Below are 25,705 nucleotides of genomic sequence, written 5' to 3' on the forward strand. Positions count from 1 at the left end.
TTTCCAGGTGCCTCCCTCACCTGAATGTGTGAACCTAACGATAAGTGGATGGAGGAGAGGGGATGGGAAAGGGAGAGAAACAAACCAGTTGAGCTTTGCTATTAGAAAGTTCTCTTGTGGGCCCTTCTAATTAGTTAGGAGCTTGGGGAACTTCAGTGATAGGAGCGCAAAGAATAGTGACTGTAGGAACAGTAAGCTAATCTATCTAACAAAGTCACGTGGGGCCAGCATGAGGTTCATCCGGATTCTCACCACTGACCCTCTGCTCCTGAACCAGAGAATGAGCCCACTGCTGAATACTTTTATTAAACTATAAAAAGTCATTATTTCATCTTCCTATGCTGTAACCCACAGAGCATTAAATACAAAAAAATAAAGGCAGGGTGAGAAACTTGTCCTGGGACCATCTGTATACGAACCTCATCAAAAAAGATGAAAAGCATATAACTAGACTGTTAATAATCATTATTACACTGGATACCATTAATTATTTTTTCTATAGTCTTAATGGTCATTAATATTTCATAACACTGGTTATTATAACAATATTGTTGATTATTAATAAAATAAATTAATGTAGCAAATATAAAATTAGTAATAATTAGTGAGATTTATATTGTGCTTTTAGGTTTGTACAGCAAGAGATAGCATGGCATGGTGGGGAAACACCTGGCCTCAGAGTCAAGAAGACCTGGGTTCAGATGTGCGTTAGATATGTCTTAGTTGTAGAACACCAAGTCACTTAACCTCACGCTGCCTTGCCCACCAGCAGTGGCCGGTCTGCACTGACATGGTGGGGGCAGTCTTCACTGGGACCTCCCTTGCCCAACTCAATTATAGATCGGGACTGAAAGAAAGATTCAAAGTACTGTTATATATATCATCGCCTTTGATTCCCAAAACAACCCTGAGAGTTCAATACTAGAGATATTCTCATTCCCATTTTACAGATGAGAAAACTGAGGCTCACGGAGGTAAAGTCAACTTTAAAGTCATCCCTCCTATTACAGTTACTGTCGGAAACGACATCTGGACCCAGGTCCTTCCTGACTGAAGGTCCTTTACCTGAAATACCTGGTAAGGGTATAAGGTGAGACTGTCCCAGCACCACCCCCATCACTGGGCACAACAAGGTTCAACCAAAACAGAAAATTAATCCTTACTTGTATAACCATGTGATAGAAACTGCCATCAATTAGCTAATTATACACCATAATGGAGTGTGAGCAAACCCTCCTCATTATCGCCTGGTTCAGAACCTGTTGGGTCAGCAAGCTGACCACTAAGCATTTTAACCTTTCTCTGTTTCCCCAGGAGCTTTGACCTTGAATCCCATGGTGTCCTCCTAACTATACTGTCTTTTGCTTTGAACACCTGCAGCAATACAGAAGGGCAGATTCAATTCTCCTAATTGCTGAAGTTTCTTGTAAAGCCTAAAAATACCCCCAAGAGATTCTGAACTAGAAAGACTATTAAGAGATCACCGAGGTCCAATCTTATCTTTTCACAAATGAGGAAAGTAAAAACCAAAGAAATTAAATGGCGTGCCCAAAGCCACTGAAGCAGTGGGGTTATGGGAAAACATTATTGGTGGACCTAAGACTTGGTTCAGTCATTTTTTTTTTTAATTTAACTTTTAACATTTATTTTCACAACACTTTGGGTTACAAATTTTCTCCCCTTTTATCCCCCCCACCCCAACCCCAAGCATTCTAATTGCCCCTGTGACCAATCTGCTCTCTCTTCTATCCTCCCTCTCTGCCCTTGTCTTCTCTTTTGTCCTGTAGGGCCAGATAGCTTTCTTTACCCCTTAACCTGTATTTCTTATTTCCTAGTGGTAAGAACATTACAGTTGATCCTAACACTTTGAGTTACAACTTCTTTACCTCCCTCCCTCTCCACCCCTTCCCTTTGGAAGACAAGCAATTCAATATAGGCCAAATCTGTGTAGTTTTGCAAATGACTTCCATACTAGTTGTGTTGTATAGGACTAACTATATTTCCCTCCATCCTATCCTATCCCCCATTACTTCTATTCTCTTATGATCCTTTCCCTCCCCATGAGTGTCGACCTCGGATTGCATTCTCCTCCCCATGCCCTCCCCTCTATCCTCCCCCCAACCCTGCTTGTGCCCTTGTCCCCCACTCTCCTGTATTGTGAGACAGGTTTTCCTATCAAAATGAGTGTGCATTTTAGTCTTTCCTTTAGTGGAATGTGATGAGAGTAGACCTCATGCTTTTCTCTCGCCTCCCCTCTTTATCCCTCCACTGATAAGTCTTTTGATTGCCTCTTTTATGAGAGATAATTTGCCCCATTCAATTTCTCCCTTTCTCCTCCCAATATTTCTCTCTCACTGCTTGATTTCATTTTTTTTTTAAGATATGATCCCATCCTCTTCAATTCACTCTGTGCACTCTGTCTCTATGTATGTGTGCGTGTGTGCATGTGTGTGTGTGTGTACTCCCACCCAGTACCCAGATACTGAAATGTTTCAAGAGTTACAAATATTGTCTTTCCATGTAGGAATGTAAACAGTTCAACTTTAGTAAGTCCCTTATGACTTCTCTTTGCTGTTCACCTTTTCATGGTTCTCTTCATTCTTGTGTTTGAAAGTCAAATTTTCTCTTCAGCTCTGGTCTTTTCATCAAGAATGCTTGAAAGTCCTCTATTTTATTGAAAGACCAATTTTTCCCCTGAAGTATTATACTCAGTTTTGCTGGGTAGGTGATTCTTGGTTTTAGTCCTAGTTCCTTTGACTTCTGGAATATCCTATTCCATGCCCTTCGATCCCTTAATGTAGAAGCTGCTAGATCTTGTGTTATCCTGATTGTATTTCCACAATACTTGAATTGTTTCTTTCTAGCTGCTTGCAATATTTTCTCTTTCACCTGGGAATTCTGGAATTTGGCCACAATGCTCCTAGGAGTTTCTCTTTTTGGATCTCTTTCAAGCAGTGTTCTGTGGATTCCTTGAATATTTATTTTGCCCTCTGGTTCTAGAATCTCAGGGCAGTTTTCCTTGATTATTTCATGGAAGATGATGTCTAGGCTCTTCTTTTGATCATGGTTTTCAGGTAGTCCCAGAATTTTTACATTGTCTCTCCTGAATCTATTTTCCAGGTCAGTTGTTTTTCCAATGAGATATTTCACATTATCTTCCATTTTTCCAATGTTCTCGCTATGTTCTCTGATATCTGTCTTTCTCACAAAGTCCTTAGCGTCCATCTGTGCCATTCTAGTTTTGAAAGAACTATTTTCTTCAGTGAGCTTTTGAATCTCCTTTTCCATTTGGCTAATTCTGCTTTTGAAAGCATTCTTCTCCTCATTGGCTTTTTGAACCTCTTTTGCCAATTGAGTTAGGCTAGTTTTCAAGGTGTTAATTTCTTCAACATTTTTTTGGTTCTCCTTTAGCAGGGAGCTGATCTGCTTTTCATGCTTCTCTTTCATCCCTCTCATTTCTCTTCCCAGTTTTTCCTCCACCTCTCTAACTTGATTTTCAAAATTCTTTTTGAGCTCTTCCATGGCCTGAGCCCATTGGGTGGGCTGGGACACAGAATCCTTGATTTCTGTGTCTTTGCCTGATGGTAAGCATTGTTCTTCCTCATCAGAAAGGAAGGGAGGAAATGTCTGTTCTCCAAGAAAGTAGCCTTCAATAGTTTTATTTCTTTTCCCTTTTCTGGGCATTCTCCCCAGCCAGTGACTTGACCTCTGAATATTCTCCTCACACCCACCTCGCCTCCTGGTCCTCCCAGCCAGCGTTTGGGGACTGAGATTCAAATGCTGCTTCCCGCCTTAGGGCTTTTGGTGGGGGCAGGGTTGCTATTCAGTGTGAGAATTAAGTTCAGGTGGTCAGGTCAGGGCAGGGCTGCCTCTCAGGCTCAATTCCCTCAGGGGGTTTATGTACAGACCTTCCACAATGGATCCAGGCTCCCGCCCGTTTGGGGAGCCCCTGTCTGCAGCCGCCTCTCAGCTTCTATCTCCCGGGGGGGCCTGAGCCATGGGGGTACCCCACTCCCCTCTCGACCCGCCAAAGAGACTGTCTCACCGACCCCCGTCACCTGTGGGTGGAGGGACTTGTGCGGCCGCTGGAGATCCCGTCCCTGAAGCCTGCTTGGATCTGTACGTCTCGGAGCCACGGCCGCCGCAGGTCTGGGCTGGGCTCCGCGTCTGCAGCGCGACGGACCTTTTGCGAGAGGTTTGCAGGTCCCTCTGTGGGTGGAGGGACCCGTGTGGCCGCTGGAGATCCTGTCCCCGTAGCCCGATAGGATCTTTTCCTCACGGTGTCGCGGCCGCTGCAGGGCTGCCCTCTGCTTCCAGTGCCGGCGCCCAGTCTGCAGCGCAGGACCCCCCGCGAGAGGTTTGCAGGTCTCTCCGGAACAGAAATCTCCCTCGCTCCAATATTCCGTGGCCTCTGGGTGCAGAATTCACCGTGAGTTGGTCCCCTCTAGCCGTTCTGTGGGTTGTGGGTTCGGAGCTATGTGTATGTGCGTCTTTCTACTCCGCCATCTTGGTTCAGTCATTTTAAAAAACAATTTTAAATTATGTGAGCAAAGGCATTCAACTGTCCATACTCTTTGGGCCAACAATTCCACTCCTGGACACATACAGGATGTCCCAAAAAACTTAGTATGAGTTTCAAGCTATAATCGCTTTAAAAAAGAAATAAAATGTTTTAATAGCTTAACACTACACTAAGCCTTTGGGACTCCCTGTACTCCAAGTAGATCAGTGATGGGGGGAAAAGCCTCATACCAAAATAGTTATTGTAGCATTCTTTGTTAAGAATAAGCCTGTTACTTTACTGGACATATACCCCAAAGGAGATCAAGACAGAGGGAGCTGGGCCATCCGTACTAAAACACTCCCGGAGACGCTATGGGTGGTAGCAAAGATGTGGAAATAAAATGAGAGCCCGTCAATGGGAAAATACTGAAAAATCGATGGTCCGTGAATGTAATCGAACATCATGGCTTTATGAGAAGTGACAAAAACAGGAGACTATGGGAAACTTGTATTAAGAGACAAAGTAAAGAAAGAACCAGGAAATCAGTACAACAGAACGTATATTAAACTGCACGGTTAAGCAGACCTGAACTGCAATGCCCCACCTTGGCCACAGAAAAAAACACACTTTGTACTTCTCAGGAGATGGGGTGGAGGGAGGCGTGGGTTCAGAATTTTGCAGAGCAGACTAACAGAGGCAGATGCTTTGTGTGGTTGTGCTTATTTTTTCTTTGTTACAAAGGAGTGCTCAACTGAGATGAGAAATGTAAGAAAATGCTTGTGATACTGTTAAAGATTTCTACAAAAACTGAGGAGAAAATTTTTAAAAATCCAGCAGAGATAAGATTTGAACCCAGAACCTAGAAGTCCCAGTATATCGCTCTTGCCACATCTGCAGCCTCACAACTCCAAACACTTTTTGTGAAGGAGTCAGTGCTGTCTTCCCTCCAGGAGGTTTGGAAAACCACCAGCTTGGTTCCACAATGACCAGGCTACAGCTGAGAGAGGAGCGATCCCAATGAGGCATCTGTCATCCATCACAAGGGATCCAAGCCTGAGTGTCCAGAGGAAGGACGCCTCGGGCTAACACCCAGGGCCCAGCTGACCTCCGGGGACTCAGGGAGCAGAGCTGACCTGTATCTCTGTAAGTGGGGTCAAGGGCTCAGGATGTCGAGGCTCAGGGTTTCTCCCAGAAAGGTCATGTGATTCACAGCTACAAAGTGCTAGCTAGGATGCAACAAGATGTTAGCATTCGCTACAAACCTTCCTGACAAGCTCAGACTTGGCTGATCTGAACTACCAGAAGAAAAAGAGTCTCTCTATCTCCCTTCTCTTCTCTTTCCCCACCCCTTACCTTTCTCTGTCTCTCTGGCTGTCTCTCACACACACCCCTTTTATCTCTCCATCTCTCTCTCTCTCTCTCTCTCTCTCTCTCTCTCTCTCTCTCTCTCTCTCTCTCACACACACACACACACACACACACACACACACACACACACACACACACGAAATCCCTGATCTGGATAAAATGCTTCACCACACTGATATGGCTCACTGCAGCGCAGGATCTTGAGGGGCAAGGTTTACAGCATCCAGTTGAAGTGAACAAGCAGATAAGCCACAGCACCCAAGTCCAAAGATCTGGGTTCCCAGGCTGCTGACTCCCCTTCCCCCGCTCAGTCCCTCAGCTCTGACTCAGTGAGATGAGAAGAGATGACACTCCCTCCCCCATTCTTGACCAACCCTTGGGATCAAAGCTCTGAAGCTGGAAGGGACCTCAGAGGCATCCAGTCCAACCCAATTTTACAGAAAAGTAAACTGAGGCTCAGGCAAGTGACTCACCTGAGTCCAGAGTTGGAATCTGAACCCAGATCCCTTTTTCTCTAAAGTCTATTTCCTTTGTACGAAGGCCACAGCCTCCTTGGATATGGCCTCAGCGGCTCTGAGAAAGTCAAGATTTAAACAGATCCTCCCAGTGCTCTAACCTTAACTATACAAACCCCTGGCTACAGCAATGGAAGTGACTTGCCAATGGTCACCAAGGCCTGGGGTGGCAGAACAGTATTAAAAACCAGGTCCCTTTGGCTCAAAGCTCAGTATCTTTTTCTCCACTCCACTGTTCTGTTTCCCTGGATTGGGAAAGCCAGGTTTAACTCTAGTTAGTGTAAGAGACCGAGCAGGCAAATGTCTGGGCCTAAATTCACCACCACCATTTTATTCTGGTGTTCCCCACTAAGCTAACCTTTTAACTTTCCTGAGTCAAGGTCCTTGGCTACATGGTCCATGCCTCCATTCCTGGAATGGTCCTCTTACTAACCTCCCAGAGTTTGTCTAAGTCCCAACTAAAATCTCACTTTATACTGGAAGTCTTTCCCAAGCCCTCTTAATTCTAGTGCCTTTAATCTGTTAATTATTTCCCATTTCTCTCCTTTATAACTTGTTTGTTGTCTCCAAAATCAGATTGTAAGCTCCAGGGGGGCAGGAACTGTCTTCTGCCTCTTTTTTTATCTCCAGCACTTATCCCTGTTAAATGCTTATTGACTGGTTAATAAGAATTATTCAGAAGTAGAAGGAATGCCTTAAAATGTGGTAGTTCCCCCTCACGAAAGATCTTCAAACAGGCTGGATGACCACTTGATATAAAAGGAATACTTTGGAGGAGGGGTGGCTAGACTGCCAGTAAAGTCCCTTCCTACTTTGAAATTCTATGGGAGAGGTGAGAGAACATTCACAATTATTTTAGGAAATGATGCTAAACTGCTATTTGAAAGCACTGTGTCCTTGACAAGCCCACACACCTGTCAACCTTAATTCAAGAGAAAACAGCCAATACAGCAAAATGGAGGTCTTTAATCCGGGCAAGAGAGATGCAGTTCAGTGTACCACCCAGCAGGGGCTGGGGCACCCAGGGAGGGCGCTGGGGCACCAGGGAGGGGCCTGGGAACAGGATTTATATAGGGTACTAAGAGAGAGATTGGCCAAGCTGCAGGTGGGAGAGGTTAAGTTATTTTGCACAACAAGCAAAGCTTAGAGAAAACTTGGCAATCTCAGGAGGGGAGAGTTTGGGACTTTTTACAAAATAGTCAGATGCTGGGATGTCTGGGCAGCCTATGGCAATTCCTGGGTCTGGGAATGGGGACAAGGTCAGATTCAGTCAGCTAGGGCTCACATTCCCCTGAAAATTTACCATTCTGAAGAACTCCAGCTGTCATGAGGCAGCTCAACGTCTGGGTACCTTTCATTATGTCCCTCCTTCCAACATGTCACTTCTCTCTTCAAGAGTCTGCTTTGACTCACTACTACTTAAAAAAATCAAGTTCAAATGTGATTTGACATTCAAAGGAGCGTCTACTCAGAACAGTATTCTGTTACTGTCCACCTGAGAGAGTCAACCTCCTTACTCAGGCTCCACACAGCTAAACTTACTTCCTAAACATCTCAATTTGCAATGACCTACTAACCCAAATCTCACTCACCCTGTAGGGCCCCCACTCACATTCTAGGTCCCTCAAGAAGGCCTCCCAGATGACTAAAGGACACTTTAGGATCTATAAGGTATTGATACAATAGAGCTGGAAGAGGCATTAGAGGCCACCAAGTCCAAACATCTTCATTTCATAGGAAAGAGACAGGCCCAAGGTCATGCTGCTAGTAACTGTCTGAAGCAGGATTCAAATCCCAATCTTCCAGATTCCAAGAACCATCACTTTATTTGCTGCACTAACACCACTAACACTGCTTTATTACAAACCATTAGATTGCACAGAGTCCATCAATGAGATAGAATGAGTTCTTCAAGAACAGAAACAGTGTCTTCTTCCAATATCTCCCCATGCCATAATCTAGCTAAGCAACATACTGGCAAAACGACAAATAACTGTTGACTCATGTAGTTGAGGAGCAGGAAGATGGGAAAAAGGGAAAAAAGAGAGGAGATTGGTAATTTTGCCAACTCCCGAAATCCCCTCTCCTGATGCACAGCCAAATAATTAGCAACTTAAGAGTCTCTGCCCAGGACTCAGAGAGGTGAAATCACTTGCCCAGGATTGTTAGAGCCAGCAGTTGTCAGAGAAAGGTCTTCTTGACTCCAAGGATGGTCCCTCTATCTGCCACCACATTATAATGTCTCTAGGGACTTTATCCTATTTCCCTCTTAAACATGTTACCCAACCTCTAGTAAGAGCATTATCTCTGGAGTCAGAGGACACAGGTCCAAATCCCACCTGTATGACCTTGGGCAAATCCAGTGACCTCTCTAAGCCGGGAGATTGGATTGGACAGACTCTTGCAAGGCCTCTTGCTTTGTAGGTATGAACCCATGTAGCCACGAACCCATGTAGCTATGAACTCCACTTGTTCCCCTCCGCCCCCACTGTCCCCAGAATGCTCACCAAGATGAGCAGGCTCTCTCAGGCTCCCTCTCCAAGCTGTTCTAGGAAGAGCCCAAGGATAAAATCAGCCAAGGAGAAGAAGGGGCCACCCCCAGCATCCACAGACACACAAATGCCTGTGGGTCCCTGACCCAGAGGGGATAGACTCCAGATGCTTTGGACATGGTGGATGCGAGACTTTGTTTTACACGCCTAGGTGTATTTGTTACAAGGTTTTTTTTCATTTTTTCTTTTAAATGAGGGGAGAGGAGAAAAAAAAATGTTTAACTGAAAAACAAAATAAATCAAAGGTTAAAAAAAACGACTACGGGTACTGCCAAATTAGACACGTTGCTGCTGGATGATGTCAAGCAGGGTGTCTCTCCTGGCTTCAGACATGGCTCAGGGCATCCCCAAACTGGTTTTCCTCTCCGGCATTCCTTTCGGGTCCCATCTTTCCCCAGGGTTGCATCTTAGAACCTACACCTTATCATTTCCTACACTCAGCCCAGAACATCTCACTAATTACCAATTCATCAGACCAAAGGAAAACAGGTAATTCAGCTGTCAGATCACATCAGACCTGCTTCATACTTTCTTTGTCTTTAATTTCCAAGTGACGAAAAGATTAAGATTTCTTTTTTTTTCCCTTATATCAAACCCTATTTCTGTCTTAATGGCATAAGAAGGAAACTGCCCTTATGAGGGAAAGAAGCATATAAAAAGGTAATAAACATTTAATGATCCAATAATTGGTTATAACCCAGCAATCACTGTACAGTAATTAACTCCCCCCCTTCAGCTGGTTCACTTGGTGTGGTGAGTTCCTCTGGCAGGTTCCTGAGATCATCCGAATTCCCAACTCTCTCCCCTAAACCAAATTGCAAGCTTGGGTTAGGACTGAGAAGGGAGGACTCACCCACTCTCATCCATCCTGGCGGCTTGTCACCGTGGCTAGGGGCTGGTTCCTTCTCAGAAACAGATTAACCAAAGAGTGGGCATTTCACACCCCAGGGACCCAATGAGCCACCCGAAAGAAAAAATGGAAACTCCAGGGTTGAGACCACAAGCCTGACAGCAGGGAGGGGGCTTAAGGGGAAAACACAGCCAGGGAAATTTAAAAAAAAAAATGCAACACATATCTTAAAAGATCGCCAAAAAATAATTAAATCCCAGCACCAAGGAAGTATGGTGAACAGCTGGTATGTTGTTACCATGTAAAATCACAATTAAGCTCAGGTTAATGTCATTTCCAACTAATTACCCATACATAGTCAGCTAGAAAGAAAGGAGACCGTCAGACTTCACTTTGTGTACGGATTTCAGGCCCATTCAAAAGCACAGGGATGATAATAACAAAAGCTGACATTTATTTATAAAGAGCTTTAAAGTCGGAGGAGCACCTTTTACATGTTATTTCATTTAAGCCTCACAAAAGCCCCCTTAGGTAAGAATTGCAAGGGTTATTATAACCACCTTGCAGATCACAGTGAATGAATAAACTCATGAAGGGGGGAAGGGGAAGGAAGACATTTATCAAGGGCCTACTATGGCCGGGGACTGGGGAGGCAAGCACAAAAAGTGAGACGTCCCTTCCCTCCATGAGCTTCCGATCTAAAGGAGACATGCAGTTAACGATAACATTGATAATAATACCTACCATTTACATAGGACTTCAGAGTTGGCAAAGCACATTACAAAACTCATTTAAGGCTCACAATAACCCTGGGAGGGAAGGAGGCACAATTATTATCTCCACTTTTTGGTGGTTTCTCAGACATTTCAAGCTTGTCTGACTCTCTGTGACACCGTTTGGGATTTTCTTGGCAAAGATAATGGAGACATTTGCCATTTCCTTCTCCAGCTCATTTGGCAGATGAGTAAACTGAGGCACACATGGTTAAATGACTTACAGATAAGGACAATGGAGGTGAGAGAAGTCTCACTCAGCTATTAAACATGTAAGGCTGGATTTGAACCCAAAACTTCCTGAGGCCAAGTCCACCACACCGCACTGCTCCCCAAAACAGTCTAAAGGCCCCCCAATTATTTTATGCTGTCATAGGAATTCTCCAGGACTACGGATTCTTAATGTAGGGACTTCTCAGCAACTTCCCTTCGAGAAGTATTCACTGTCCTTCAAACACCAGAATCCTTTCCCCACCTTTCCTGGGGCTCTTTGTCACTCACACACAACCCTGACCCCTCTATATTCAGTGGCACCATGGGTGGGAGGAAAGAAGATCCTCTTTCTTCTTAAAAAAACTATCTAGAAACGACACACACAATGCTTTTTAAAATAAAAAATATTAATTCCCTATACCAGATACTTTTTTTTTCCAAAAACCTGCAGGTCTACAAAGATGAATTTCTGTTTTGTCTAAACCAATCATTTTCCTCACCTACTGAATGCCATTCTCTCGCTCTGGTCTTGTCAAATATCTCACAATCACTTCCCAGCCCTGGCTTTCAATGCATCCTTCTCCAATGAGAAGCATCTCTCTAATCCTGTGGCTCCATCTTATCTGGCCACTCTCCTTCCCAGGGAGTTTGTAAGTAAAGCCACCTGTGACCCCACCTCTAGCTTCAAAATCCCTAGGTTTGAGGGGGCAGTTAGGTGGTGCAGTGGATGAAGCACCAGTGCAGGAGTCAGGAGGACCTGAGTTCAAATGTCACCTTGACACTCACTAGCTGTGTGACCTTGGGCAAGTCACTTAACCCCAGTTGCCTCATCCTGGGTCATCTCCAGTCATCTTGGTGAATATCTGGTCACTGGATTCAGATGACTCTGGAGGAGAAGTGAGGCTGGTGACCTGCACAGCCCTCCCTCACTCAAAATAAAGTCAAGTGCAAGTCATGTCATTATTTCTCTGACGGCATGGTCTTTTTTGGCAATGAAGTATGAACGAACACACACACACACACACACACACACACACACACACACACACACACACACACACACACACACACACACCCTAGGCATGACCTACTCAATGGAACACCATTATGTCAATGGAACACCACTGAGAGGTGGAGAGAATCTCTTCATTGGGAAAACCAGAGTTTAAAACCTGCCTCGGACACTATCTGGGGAAGTCAATAACCTCACTCAGCCTTGTCTAAAAAATGGGAATGACAATAGCACGTATCTCTCAGGGTGGCTGTGAGACTCAAATGAGGTAACAAGCTAAATCCTTTACATCGCTGCATGAATGGTAATCAGGATATATGTAAATTGTCTGGAAAAAACTTAAAATACTCAATGAACAGTAGCTAGCATTACTGTCAGCAGCAGCATCAGATTTGGTGTCTAAAGCTGCTTCAGGGCCAAAAACATGCTCTCCTCCCATGAAGGAGAGAGATCACTTTGTAGCCTCCCAGAACACACAGGAGGCCACAAGATGAGGGACAAAGGTGGAACAAACCCAAGGTCGGAAAACCATGAGTGCAAACTTGTTAGCCCCCATCCATAATCATTTATTAAGCTTCTACAATGAGCCAGGTACTCTGCCCACATCATGGCAAGCCAATGCTACAAAAAGACACATCCCAGCAAAAGAGCCTCTGGCCCCCATCCCTCTTGCTTTATACCCAGATCTAAAAGGTCAAACAATGGGTCCATTACCTGGTATACCTTTGAGAATCTATCTGGGAAGTAGCTTTAAAAAAAGCTGAGAGGAAAAACTCCCAAAACACCACCCAAGCGTCCCTGGGCTGGTTAACGGAAAGATAACCACAGAGTGCCATCCGATTTCTGCTCCTTTGCATGTACAGAAATATTTATTTAACCAGCCTTGTGTAACAAAACAGCCCTCCAGTGTGCCATTGCCAAGATGGAAACCCATTCGGGCTGGATGGTTTGGATCCTGCCACCTGTTTCCCTTGTCTTGGAGTTCACCAAGATTTGGGGGTGGGAGAGGGAGGCCTCACAAGCCCTTAGATTTTGCACACTCTTCCATCTCTGGACTCCTGGGGGCTGCTGGCATTGTCTGCCAAGGAGACCTTGGTGCCAGGCTTTGCTTCTGCCATGTAATTATTCGTCACTGCTACTTGGGAGTCGTGGGCAGAAAGCAGCTTCTCCCCAGCGGCTGACGTGCATTGCTTGATCCCTTTCCCATTATCAGCATCCCCTTCCAAACGGAAGCAATCTCCTTTCTTAATAAATCTAATGATTCTCTCAGTGAGAACCTAATGGTTGCTCAGTGATGAAAGTAAAAATAAGTAAGGAAAAGACAAGAAACCTGATCTGCCGCTCTGACTTTCACCGGCCAGGTAGGCGGTATTTAGGATTGTGAGTCACTCTGTTTCTTTTCATAGATAAACCAATTTTTTATTATTATGAACCAGTTAGAGATGAAGACATTCACCACGGTGACACATTCCCTTGGCATCCACCAGCCAATAATGACAACTAATTTGTTGATTACAATTCTAACTGCCAAGGCTGGTAATCTGTCCTTATACATTTTTCAAAACTATCAGGAGTTCTCTTCTGCCCTACCCCACATTCGACTGCAGGCAAGATACACAGCTTCCAAGCCTCTGGCCCAGATGGTTGCGAGCTCCGGCTGCTAACAGACAGGGGCTGTCAGGAAATGATTTAAGATGAGAACTCAAAGCTAGGTAAACACCACCAACTTTCAGATCACTGCAAAATTTACAGCCAGAGGTTAAGTATTCAGCTGAATACAGTAATATTTAATGATGATACCTCCTCAGCCTATCTGTTTCTAGAGAGATTTTTTTGGGGAGAGGTGACAAGAAGAGGACCCCAGAACGTAAATTCGGACAACATGGGAGCAACTGGGCTTGAATTCAGGGCTTGCTCTTGTGGGAAGAGACAAAATGTTTTCATTCAGGAACAAACTCTAAAAATGTTATCTTCTGAGATGAGAATGGGAAGTGATAGACAGGTGGGGAAGCAGAAACTCAGTATCCACACCAGCTTTTCATGTGGATAAAACAACAAAGTTTGTCCAAGTTTTGCTTGAAGCAGGTTTAAGGAGATTAGAAAAGTGACAGCTTCACTAAACAAGTGGTCAAACTTTTGGGAAAGTGATAGCTAGCCTCTTCTTTCTTTCTCTTCCTTACTTTGTCTCTCTGTCTCTCTCCTTTTTTTCTTCCTTTCTTTGTCCGTCTGTCTCTCTCATATTCTCAAAGTTATAATTTCACTGGTATGAGAAACTCCCAATAAGGAAATTCCCTCCAACAATGCAGAAAGATAACTATTCTACCATTTATAACCTTGGAAATTTTCTGGGGAACTGAGAAGACAGTGACTTTCCCAAGGTTCTACGTGTAGATGGCAAGACTTGAAAGCCAGGTCTTCTTCCTGGCTCCAAAACCTGCCTTCTGCCCACTCTGTCAGGTTGCCCTCCCTCCTTTATTAGTAACATTACTGAAATTACTTTTGGTGCCAGTCCTATCATTTCATCTGAGGAACTCGGTTAACTAGTAGTTTTAAGGCATCTAGTAGGTGCCCAGCCCTGTGTTTAAGGGCTGCTGATACATAAGAAAGCAAAACCCATTCTCTGCCCTCCAGGACCTCGCAGCCTAATGGGGGAGACAACCTGCAAACAACTATGCATAAACTAGAGATGCTGGGATAAATTGGAAGGGGTCTCAGAGGGAGGTCAGCAAGATAAAGGAGGACTGTGAAAATTCTCTCAAACCCATACAGATGTGTGTGTATATATGCATGTATGTACACATACACACACCTATATATGGACATACACACTCATTTAGGTACATGTGGTTTCTCCTGGCAGGATGTAATCTCCTTTTTGTCTCTATACCGTGGCACATAGGAGAACTCAGCAAAAATGCTTGCAGTGCGGAATCAACAGTGGGCAATGGTCACCCAGCTAATATTGTAGCAAAGGTACACTCTGAATCCGAGTTGTCAGGATTGATGCAAATACCTTCATAATGAAGGTCCCATGTTCCTGGACCTGTGCCCCCTCCAACAAAGAGGCTGACTGGAAGGCCAGTCCAGGACTTTGGCTGAGCTGAGTCAAACACTCAAATGGACATCATGGTGGGGAAGGGCACTGAATGTGGGCTTCGCTCTGCTCCTTAAGCAGTCAGGTCACTTAAACTCTCTAGGCCTCAGTTCCCTCACCTGAAAACAAGGGAACTGAACTAGCTGGCCTTGAGGCACTTAAGAAACCTTTCTGGATGGACTGATTGATCCAGCCAAGATCTGTAATCCCATGGAGGGCCAGGCCAAGCCTTGCCTGTCTTTATATCCTCCTCAGGCAGCCCAGCCCAGGGGCCTTTGCACCACACCACAGAGCTGGGCTAGGATTTCAGAGGCCAGACTTACAATCCACGTGTCTCCCCTTTCCAAATGTTGATTCCCCAGCCCCAGAATTTAGGGATCCTTCCTTCCCTTCCTGCTGGGCCCAAGCCGGCAAGAAAAAGCAACCTCAATTCTAAGGTAGCTCCTCCCAGAGATTTTATCTGAGAACAGAGTCAGGGGAGCCAGGAGATCATTTGTTTGAGAATACCAGGGGGTTTGTTTTTAAACAAAGCATTAGCCAAGGAAAAAGGTTACAGGAGGAGGAAATCACAGGACTGAAACCCAACCCCTCAACCACACCAAAGCAGTGTCAAAGAAGGTGCTGGAGCCCTGGGAGGGAAGAGAAGGGGAGCGCGCTCGCTCTCTCTCTCTCTCTCTCTCTCTCTCTCTTTCTCTCTCTCTCTCCCTCTCCCCCCCCCTTCTCCCTCTCCCCCTCCCCCCCCTCTCTCTCTTCCCCTGCCTTCCTCCATCAAGAACCAAGTTTTTTTCTCAGCACTTTCATCAAAATGTGCTAAGAGGAGGGAAGTTTCTCATTTGTTTGTTTTTTTTATTTCCTGCTAACCAGCATAAGTACAAAAGATCAGAGACCTGGAGCCAGAAGGAACGTTGCTGGATGTCCAATCCAACCCCTCATTTTACAGAAGGGGAAACCGAGGCAGTAAGTAGTTGAGCTAAAGGAAAGTCTCCCCATCCACCACCAGCAGCCACACCAGCAGTCTAGCCTGCAAATTAAAACCAACCACACACACACACACACACACACACACACACACACACACATATACACACACACACACACCCTCACCCTTTCCCCACACAGATGTTAGGCCTTGGGCAAATCTCTTTCTTTCTCTAGGCCATTTTAGCCTTTCCTCCCCCAATAAAGGGACCTTCACCCATACTGAAACAAGTGATACCAATTTACAAACACAGAGAATGACTAAGGTCCTGCTTCCATTTCTAAATCTGTAATACAAAGTTCAATTTTTAAAAAAAATTTTAAATCCATTCCCCTTTCTTGTAAGACAAAGTGGTGATTCTGAAAGTTGACAGGAGCCCTGGGTTGTAATTCCAGCTCGACACATCCTCTGAACTGAACAGAACGAAGTTCCCGGACTCCAGCAACCTTCCAGCCTGTCTGGGAAGACAAAACCAGCGAGCAGTGGGGAATATCATCAGCCAATGGAGAGAAATTGGGTCATGTTTATTGGGGTGAGTGTGGCTACATTCTCAGCTTCTTCCTGGATTCAGCTGGATTCAAATCCTACACCTAATGCTTCCTACCAGTGAGAGCTAGGCGCATCACCGAGCCTTCCCTTGCCTCTGCTTCTTCCACTCAGTAGGCATTTTCTTCATCTCCTTACCCTCACTATCCCAACCCTTTCTGCCTCTGCAGGACAAAACTCCCTTTCCTGGTCCTCATTCCCCTCTCCCTGCTACCAAACGTAATCTCTGTCTCTACTTGAGAGACAGAGTCTGTCTCTATTTTCTTTCTTTGGGGCATCCCCAGATCCTGGCACATAATAAACCTTAAATAAGTTCTTTTCATTCAATCTTCTGTAAAACTAGGGGGCTGGATTCCACGGACTCCAAAGTCCCTCTTAGGTCTGCATCTATGATGCTATGAACCTTCCCAAGAAGGGCTCCTCCTTCCCAATCCTGACTGTCTGGCTGGGCACATGAGTTCTGGCTCCATCCCTCCTGAGCCTTCCCTAAGGACCCCCAGGCATCCAAAGCCTCCTTAGATAGCCTAGAAAATGAAAGATGCTCCTCCCTTCCATGTTTCCTGCTCTCTTTCCCTTCCTGTCCCCTCCCCCAATGCCCTGAAGTCAGAATTCTACCTGGGCAGTCCAGAGGCTCAAACCCAGCTTGTTCATTTATCCACTCAGTGATTTCTCTTTCTTTCAAAGAGTTCATACCCATAAAATGCACCCACAGAGACATGCTTTCTTCTGCTGCGTCTGAGCTAGCCACACAGCTTCAGAAAAGCAATTCGATCCCTTCCTTCCCGGCTGCTTTAATCACCCCAAGATTTCTCTCAGAGCCAGAAGGCTTTTGCACAAACTCCAGTTTTACCCCAACCCCGATCTCTGCGCTTCTCTGTAAGCAAGCTCCTGCCAGCTCTGAATGGTGTCACTGCCTGAGCCTTGTGAATTCATTCAGGCTGCTTCCATCTGGGGGTTTCGACGGCATTAACCGAGGGAACCGCCAATCCCATTTATTGTCGCCACACTCCGTTCTTATTAAATCCTTCCAATATCGCTAAGATGATCTCGCTTGCTGGAGAGCCTTTAGGGATGGCCTTTTCATCCCTTCTACTGGCTGCCTGGGAGATCCCGCTGGGCTGGGATAGGAACAGGCTTTGAATTGCTGAATTGCCTCTTGCCTAAACCCCGGTGCCCAAGGGCACTCTCATCTCCGGCTCATCACTCAAGTCCCATGGCAAGAACCTCTGAGGCCCCCAGAAAAAAAAAATCTAAAGCTGAATCTCAGCCCCCACTCCAACGGTCCAGCTTGTCTACAAAAACAACTCTTAAAACCATGTGAGTGAAGTATACCCATCAACCCACAAGGACTGAGAGCCAGGATAATGGAAATCCACACAACCCCAAATTTCCCAACTAAATTAGGCTAAAACCCTGTCTACTGTCTGCCAGACAGCTTCACCAACAACAGCGGCTGACAAATTACTCCCTCCAGCATCATCTCCTTTCTGCGTCTAGCTGAAGGACTCGCTGCAAACAGTAAAATGGTCCAGAGATGGACAGCCAAAAGGGATGGATGGAGGGGTGGGGTGGATAATGACGCCCTAACTGCAGCCCAGCGGGATTATCTGGAGGTGCCCAATACAGAAGCACCTCTGGGAAAGGATCCATGGGAGAGGCAAGAGGCTGACCAAGATGTATCCCAGCCAGAGAAGAAAGGGGTCTCAAGCCAGGCCCCACCTTAAAGGAGTCCAGATGGGGTCCAATCTAGACCAGGTCAATTCCTGTAAGGACGAAAATGGGATTCCCCACTAAATACACTGTCGGAACTTAAAAGACGATGAGGAAAATTACTCACTTAGAGAAGTTATATTCCCTTTTTGCAGAGCACATTCTGTACTTTGTATCTCCCCCTTTTTACAGAAGGGGAAACTGAGGCAACAGGGAGAAGTGACTCATTTCCTAGCTCTGCTTGTGACCTCCACTTAACACTCCTCCGGGCCTCAGTTTCTTCCTCTGTAAAATGAGGAGATGGGACTAACTGGTCTCTGAGCTCCCTTTATGTTCTAGATCAATCAATGTTAAACTACCCAGAGTATCTCAGTGTCTTCATTTGTAAAATTAAAGTAGAAAGTCTCTCAGGTCTCTTCCAGCTATGATACTGTAACAATAAAATGCTGGGTATTTTTTAAACAAAATTCCTCCGTACCTACCCCCACCTCCTCTTATAACCTACACACACCAAGCCCTCTTCCAATCAATCACAGGATGCTCCTGTTTGGTCATTTTAGTCATGAATGACTCTACGTGACTCCATCTAGGTTTTTCCTGGCAAAAATACTGCAGTGGTTTGTCATTTCCTTCTCCAGTGCATTTGACAGATGAGCAAACTGAGGCAAACAGGGTAAAATGACTTGCCCAGGATCACACTACTAGGAAGCGTCTGAGGCCAAATTTGAACTCAGGTCTTCCTGATTCCAGGTCTGGGACTCTGTGCACTATGACACAGATGCCCCTTGCAATACTATTACCAGTCATCTACTCCATCCTCCTTTTCAGTGCAGAAAAGTCCCTTGAGAGATGGATTCAGACTTGGAATTTTCCCCTTCTTTTTGGACAGGTGGGTCTTTCCTGACTCCAAGGTTGACCTGTACCACATTGGCTCTCATTCTTCACTTAATAGACACTTAAGAAACCTCTGCTGAAGTCACCTGGCCTGCCAATTCTATTCTGACTCTAGGACAGGGGCAGAGAGGGAAAGCTGATGTCAGAGAAAACAGGCGCTTTCATCAGACTGGACAGGTCCACACAGACACAGGACACCCAGGGTGGCTCTGAAAATCAAGGTATTCAAGTAGAGCAGAGCTCAGCAAAAGGACCCAGGTCCTTTGTGTCTGCATGACACTCATAGCCCATTCAGAAGAGGCTAACAAAAAAGGGACACCGGGACAACCAATGTTTAGTGAGCACCTACAACACCACGCATTTATTAAGCACTTACTAGATACCAGGCACTGCCCCATGCCTATGGCTAAAGAAGCTTGTCCAATACAGGATCCTTCCATGAATATGGGTGTGCAAGTTCTGAGACAAAGGTGTCAGTTATGCTCCAGTAGGGAAAAAAAATCCAAAACAAATCCAATTATGTCTGCTGACTTGGCAGTCTCCTCCTGGGCTGAAGACTGAAGTTCCCACACTAAATGTTCCTTTTGGGCACAGCAGAGAAAACCCACAGCATCCATTCAAATCAGTGATAATAATGACAACCACTTCAATTCCCTTGGCATAAGAAAGACTTACGCACAACTTCTGGTGAAGCTGTTAAAGTATTATTCAAGCCCATTTTACAGATGCCGACACTGAGACTCAGACAAGTGAAGCCAAGGTCACAGAGCTAGCTGCTGCTACTGTGGAATCTCCTCTCCTCTCTTCTCCTCTCCTCCCTCCCTCCCTCTCTCTTAATGTCTGTCTGAATTTCTCTGTGTCTCTGTCTCTCTCTGTCTCTGTCTCTTTCTGTGTCTCTGTCTCCGTCTCTGTCTGTCTGTCTCTGTCTGTCTCTCTCTCTCTCTCTCCTGACAGAGGCAGCAAAGAGGTACAGACTACAGACTCAGACTGCCTGGCTGCTTTCCCCTAACCACGCTACACTGGAAAAAAAGGTGCTGGGGTCAACCCCAGGCTCTCTGCAGCTCACATACCTTTGGGATGGTGAGTATGTAGCTCAGGCACTGGGGGCAGTCCTGAATACACAGAATCCTTAGCCCCCTAAAGAGAAGAGAGAAAAAGGATAGGGCTGGCAGGGACCTCCAACTAATTTTATTATCAATAAGCATTTATTAAATGCCTAATGTGTACCAGAAAGACACAAAAACTCACTTTACAAGTAAAGAAACCAAGATTCCTAAAATGAAATAACTTGCCCAAGTGTTTTGACCCACATGGTGGTTTAATCAGCAGAACTCTGCCTGAAAAACCCAAGTCTCCTAACTTCTGGGATTATGGAGATGACAGATTTAGAGCCAGGAGGACTCTAAGAGGTCATTATTCCAACTTCCTCATTTTATGAAGGAGAAACTGAGGCCCTAAGGGGTTAAATGAGTTGCCCAAATAGCCTGGATATATCCAGGGTAAAATCTGAACACAGGCTTTCCTCCCACCAAGGCCAGCTCTCTCCCTACCACAAATTTTTAAAAAATGGTTTGATAACTGTATTTCAGTATAACTGGTTTCCTTTCTAAGCCCACGTATTTTACTTTATGCATTCAAAAGCATCATTCTGAGAGATCCAGTACAGTCAATAAGCAGGGATATAAAGAAAGATCCATGATACAAAAGGAAAAAAAAAAAGGTTGAGAACCCTCACTTTAAATGATCCTTATTATACCATGCCTAGCACCCCTGCATCCCCTCACCTTGGGCTCTCACCAGACAGCCACACAAAATTATTGCTGGCTGGAAAAAACCAAACACACATTTCCTACTAACAGCACAATCAGGCCACCATGCTGCCTGGTAGATCTCGAGCTGGGGCCCTGCAAAGAACTCTGTCCCCCACTGGGGCAGGTTGAGAGGTATCCACCCCAGAGGCTAGTCCTCACCACAACACTGGGACAGGGCCTTACAGACAGCGGCACCACCTCCTCCAGCCCCAGCGACCTCAGCACCCAGCCTGGTCAGTAAATCAATCAGAGCCCTGGCTAATCCATACCATTACCCAATCCAGCCAAGTGTGGACTACCCAAGAGCCGCCTATTGAAAATGTAGTGACCCATACGCTAACACCATCATCTAATCCTTGAACTAAAGACAGTTTAATGCCTCCCCACGTCCATATGTTTCCCATACCGCCGCTGCTGTCGGCAGGCTGCAGGGGCATCTCCAGGATGATGGGATCTCTGCGATGACAAAGCGCATCATGGGGAAGGCAATTGTAGACCACAGTAACCATTTTACAATGGCCCATATGGGCTGCATTTCAACAATGCAATTTTCCAATCGGCCTCGGCAAACATCTATCTATCTCCGTCCCCAATCTCAGGTGGGCTTGATGAAAATAAAATAAGGCCTCAGTTAGAACAAACCGGGGAAGATGGAGAATAGATGCAGATCTGTGGACAAACAACTAAGTGAAAACAATTTTCATCTGCCAGGGAAAGGGCAACACTGAGTTAAGTCAGAGCACACACCTTCAGGAGTCAGACTCAGGCACCTTGCTTGGTGAATCATCAACATCACAGGTACCACAGGTACGTGCTGCCTTTGCTAGCGGGGTGCTAGACACGTCAGGCTGCCATGTAACCGGGAGAAGAGAACGCAAGACAGAGTCGATGGCTGGGCAGGACCATTGAACGGGGGCCTCCCCTGTGGCCGTCCAGGGAGGCAGGACTTGAGAAGGGGGTCAGATGCAGGATCCTAACTTCCCTCCCTTACAAAATGAGGATGATGGCAATGACAGTACCTGGCAAGATGCAGGGAGAAAATCCCACAGTAGGCCATAGGAACAGAAGTCCTTATTATATGGTCCATAGCGGTGAGTGTTACAAATTTCTCTAGGCAGAGAATTGAGGAAGCAAGCTGGGAGTGTTCATCAGTGTGTAATGGAATTGAAACCCTGGGAGGGAATGCTGGAATATTTGTTCCCAAGCATATTAAAGTATCAGACACTGTTTTTATATGGGGGGAGGGGAGGGACAGAGGAATTATTCAGTAAAGTCTTTCACTAGGAATAGAGGGCAGAGGAAGAGGAAGGTGAAGAGAGAAGTTGAAGAGGAAAGGAGAGGAGAGGAGAGGAGGGGAGGGGAGGGGAGGGGAGGGGAGGAGAGGAGAGTCTAGACATGAGACAGACTCTCTAAACAGGGCTCTATGAGTGGGGTTCATAAACTTGGATAGGAAAAAAATTCCATCGTTAGTTTCACTGTCTAACTGAAATCTAAGTATTTCCTTTGCAAGCACATGTAGTCCTGGGAAGGGGTCCACAGGCTTTCCCCAAGACTGCCCAAGGGGTCTATAACACAGAAAAGTTGGAACTTCTGATTTCTAAGGAAAGAAAGATACCCTAGCCATAAAAAAGGTGTGTATGGGTGTGCGCACGCGCGTGTATACAAAGAAAGATGAAAAAAAGGCCAAACAAAACAGAATCAGCCATTTCATCAATGATTACAAGGCTGTCACTAAGTAAGACAATTCTTGGGTCTCCCTACCCCACACTACTTTTTAAGTAAGGTCACGAGTGAACATAGAACCATTTTCCGTAATCCAGCCAACGTCCACTTTAAAACTCTCAGGGAAAAAGCTCAGGAATTGGAGCTACCCAAAGAGCAAAACTAGCAAAGGAGAAATTTAAGAGGCCCCTGGGAAAAATCCACCTCCCCTCCCTCACTGTGGAGGTGGGGGACTCTGGGTATGGAGTGCTGTATATACTATCAGAGATGTATGTTCCAGAACTAGAAGGGACTAGAGGGGGTTTATGGATTCCAACTCCCTCCTTTTACAGATGAGGAAACTGGGCACAGTTTTTAATGACTTGCCCAGGATCCCAGAGAACTGGTTTTTTTGGGGGCGGGGGGGCATTGAGAATGGTTATCTGGGTAGGGGAAGAAGAGAGAGAGATACAAAATCAGAAAACACCAAAAAAATTTTAAATCAAAATAAAAAAGAAGAAGGCTTTGGAATCAAAGGGGATACTTTGGGGTGGATTTTTTTGAAAGTGCCAAGGGCACCCCCAGAAACACTCTCAACTAACACTGGAGCTGCCACAGGACTTCAGAGATAGAGATAAGTCACCACCAACACTCCCAGGAGGCCAGAGAGAAGCCTTTCAGAGGCTTTGGGTCCAGGAAAAATAAAAAAGTTTTTTTTTTCTAAGAGCAGAGGGCACCTCTGATTTAAAAGGAGGCCCTGGTCTCACCCGTGGCCCGCCATTTACATGGTCGATAAATTTAATTTATTATCACGGGTGAGCCTGGAAATGGAGGTGATCAGGGCAGTTAAAAATTAATTCTGTGTTGAAATAAATGAAGATAAAAGGAAGTTTTTACTAGTTTCCTTTTAAGTTTATGTTCATGAATGATTAAAAGTAGATCACCGCACTAAGGACAGAGACAGAGACAGAGACAGAGAGAGAGCTAGCTCCTGACAAGGACGGAATTGGGATAAACATGCTGAGGCTGTCATTCCTGGCCCCCTTCATCTGGAGCAAAAACATACATTTGCTAGAAGCACCTTCCAACCCTAGGAAATACCTGAAGCAGCGTTTCATGCTGTATTCATTATTATTTTGTATTACCCTCGTATACAGTTTGTATTTACTTACATATGTTACTTGCCCTCAAAACACATCTGGCTCCTGGAAGGCAGACTGTTTCATTTCCATCTCTGCACACAGAAGGCCCTTAATCAATGCCTGTTGACGGACTGATTGCTGAGGAGAAGGCCAACCCTCTCTCTATCCCCTAGGGCTGCCTCTCTGCCTGGCTGTCCCCAAAGGATGATGGACACTTCATTCTGCAGCCCCCCAGCCAGATCTCCTTCATCCAAAGTGACTTCCAGGAAGACAGTGGGGCCTGAGGGTCAGAAATCTGCAGGAGAAAAGCAGCAAAGCCAAGGTTCTGGACTCCCTGCAGAGGCTGGGCCTCTCCTCCATCAGCCAGGGCCCGGCTCCACCTTTGCCATCAATGAGCCCAAGCATCCCAGTCTACTGATGAAGGCCGCTCCTCTCCCAGCCCCCTTCGCCTCCCCCCACTTAACCAAGCCGTGCCGCACCCAGCAGCCTCCTAACAACACTGTATTTAGAGCTAGCTCCCTCATATTAGCCATCTCCACACACTTTTAAAATCGTGACTACCCTATTTTAAAAAATGAAGGCTGATGATCTGAGCATCTTTGAACAATTCCCTCTTTGAAGTCAATAGGACAAGCCTGCGCTCTCCTCTGGAACACAGATAGGGAAACCAACTCAGAATTAATAGCTACCAGACATCCCTGCTGCAGGAAAACACAAAACAAGGTTTCCCATCTGGGGGAGATAATCCACTTCCTCAGATCGTTGACAATTCATGGGAGAAGACTGGTACTGTATATCACATATGGCATTGGGGGAAAAAAAACACAGGATTTCAGGACTGGGAGAGAAGGTCATAGATAATATCTTGTCCCATCTTCACATCTGACAGAGACGGTCCTAAGTTAAAGTAAGAACACTTTCCCTGGAGTCAGAAATCTTGGATTCAAATCCTCCCTGGTTCAGCAAGTCAGAGGCAGAATTTTAATGTACTAACAGAAGGTTCAACACTCTCTCCACCTCCTCATCAACCAGCAGTTGTCCCTTCTACATCACAGGATGATCTGGAAATTCCATGTAAAATCTTTTGGCCCTCTTTTTGTACCAGAGAAGAAGTCTGAATTATTATGGTATTAAAAGATAAAATATGTTGACATTATGTAATACTGTACATATACTTTATAAGTTTCTGAATTTCTAAACTTTTTCTGTGTTATCTGCTGGTTTTCATGTGTTGTCTGTAGCTTCCACAAAACTCCCCACAAATTCCCATTTAATTTCTTATGCCAACCCACGATATATGGAAACTTTGATAGAGAAAGTTGCAATGTGGAAGATATATGGAAACCACAATGGGGAAAGTCACAATGCGGAAGCACTTCCTTTGGACATAGTAGACCAGGACGCTCATATATAAAAAGAAATATAACTTAATTATATAAAGAATTCCAAGACAAGTAAATCCAAGATATATCAAGAGCTAAATGAGGAAAGAGGATGTGTGTGCGTGTGTGTGTGAGACACTTGTCCAGTATCACATGTCAGCATGTGACGGAACTTGAACCCAGGGCTTTTTGCCTTCAAGGCTGGCTCTTTATTGACTCCAAGTCAGACCTACCCAGATCTTTCAAGGCTACATCTACTTGGTAAAATCAGCCCCACCCACATTCAAAATTTGGAAAGGCAGCCTCTCTCTCTTAATACAAATTCCATCTGGATTATCTCAGGGCACGAGGCCAATAACCTCCGAAGGAGAATATTCACCCCCTCAGCCGGTCCCTTGCATTCCTTAATGGATGGGATATTACTCATTTCACTTCTTTATGAGTTCCCGTTTCCTGGTCCTGCAGCTGTCTGGGCTACGGGTCCATCAGTTCCATGGCCACCCCAAACCTCAACAATTCCAGACTAACAGAAAGGAAAAAAAAATGAAAGAATAAAATAGCCAGTTTCTCTAGCAGCCCCACACCCACAGAGAATCATCAAAGTCTCTTTATTTGCATATTTGGCAGGCTGCCCCTCCGGCAAATACCTGAGCCACAAT

At 45.4% G+C, this 25,705-nt stretch overlaps 1 protein-coding gene and 1 long non-coding RNA gene across 4 annotated transcripts in view; one reads left to right on the forward strand and one right to left on the reverse strand.

The window, feature by feature from the left end:
* Positions 1 to 25,705, reverse strand: part of AUTS2 (activator of transcription and developmental regulator AUTS2) — a 1,242,623-nt gene that overhangs the window by 1,203,421 nt on the left and 13,497 nt on the right. The window lies entirely within an intron of this gene.
* Positions 15,510 to 25,353, forward strand: LOC140525082 (uncharacterized). Its single transcript, XR_011973923.1, has 4 exons — positions 15,510 to 15,838; positions 16,256 to 20,090; positions 21,533 to 21,628; positions 23,838 to 25,353. It is a non-coding gene; the product is annotated as an uncharacterized lncRNA (long non-coding RNA).

This window comes from Notamacropus eugenii, chromosome 2, assembly GCF_028372415.1.
Source record: "Notamacropus eugenii isolate mMacEug1 chromosome 2, mMacEug1.pri_v2, whole genome shotgun sequence".
Classification (NCBI taxonomy): Eukaryota; Metazoa; Chordata; class Mammalia; order Diprotodontia; family Macropodidae; genus Notamacropus; species Notamacropus eugenii.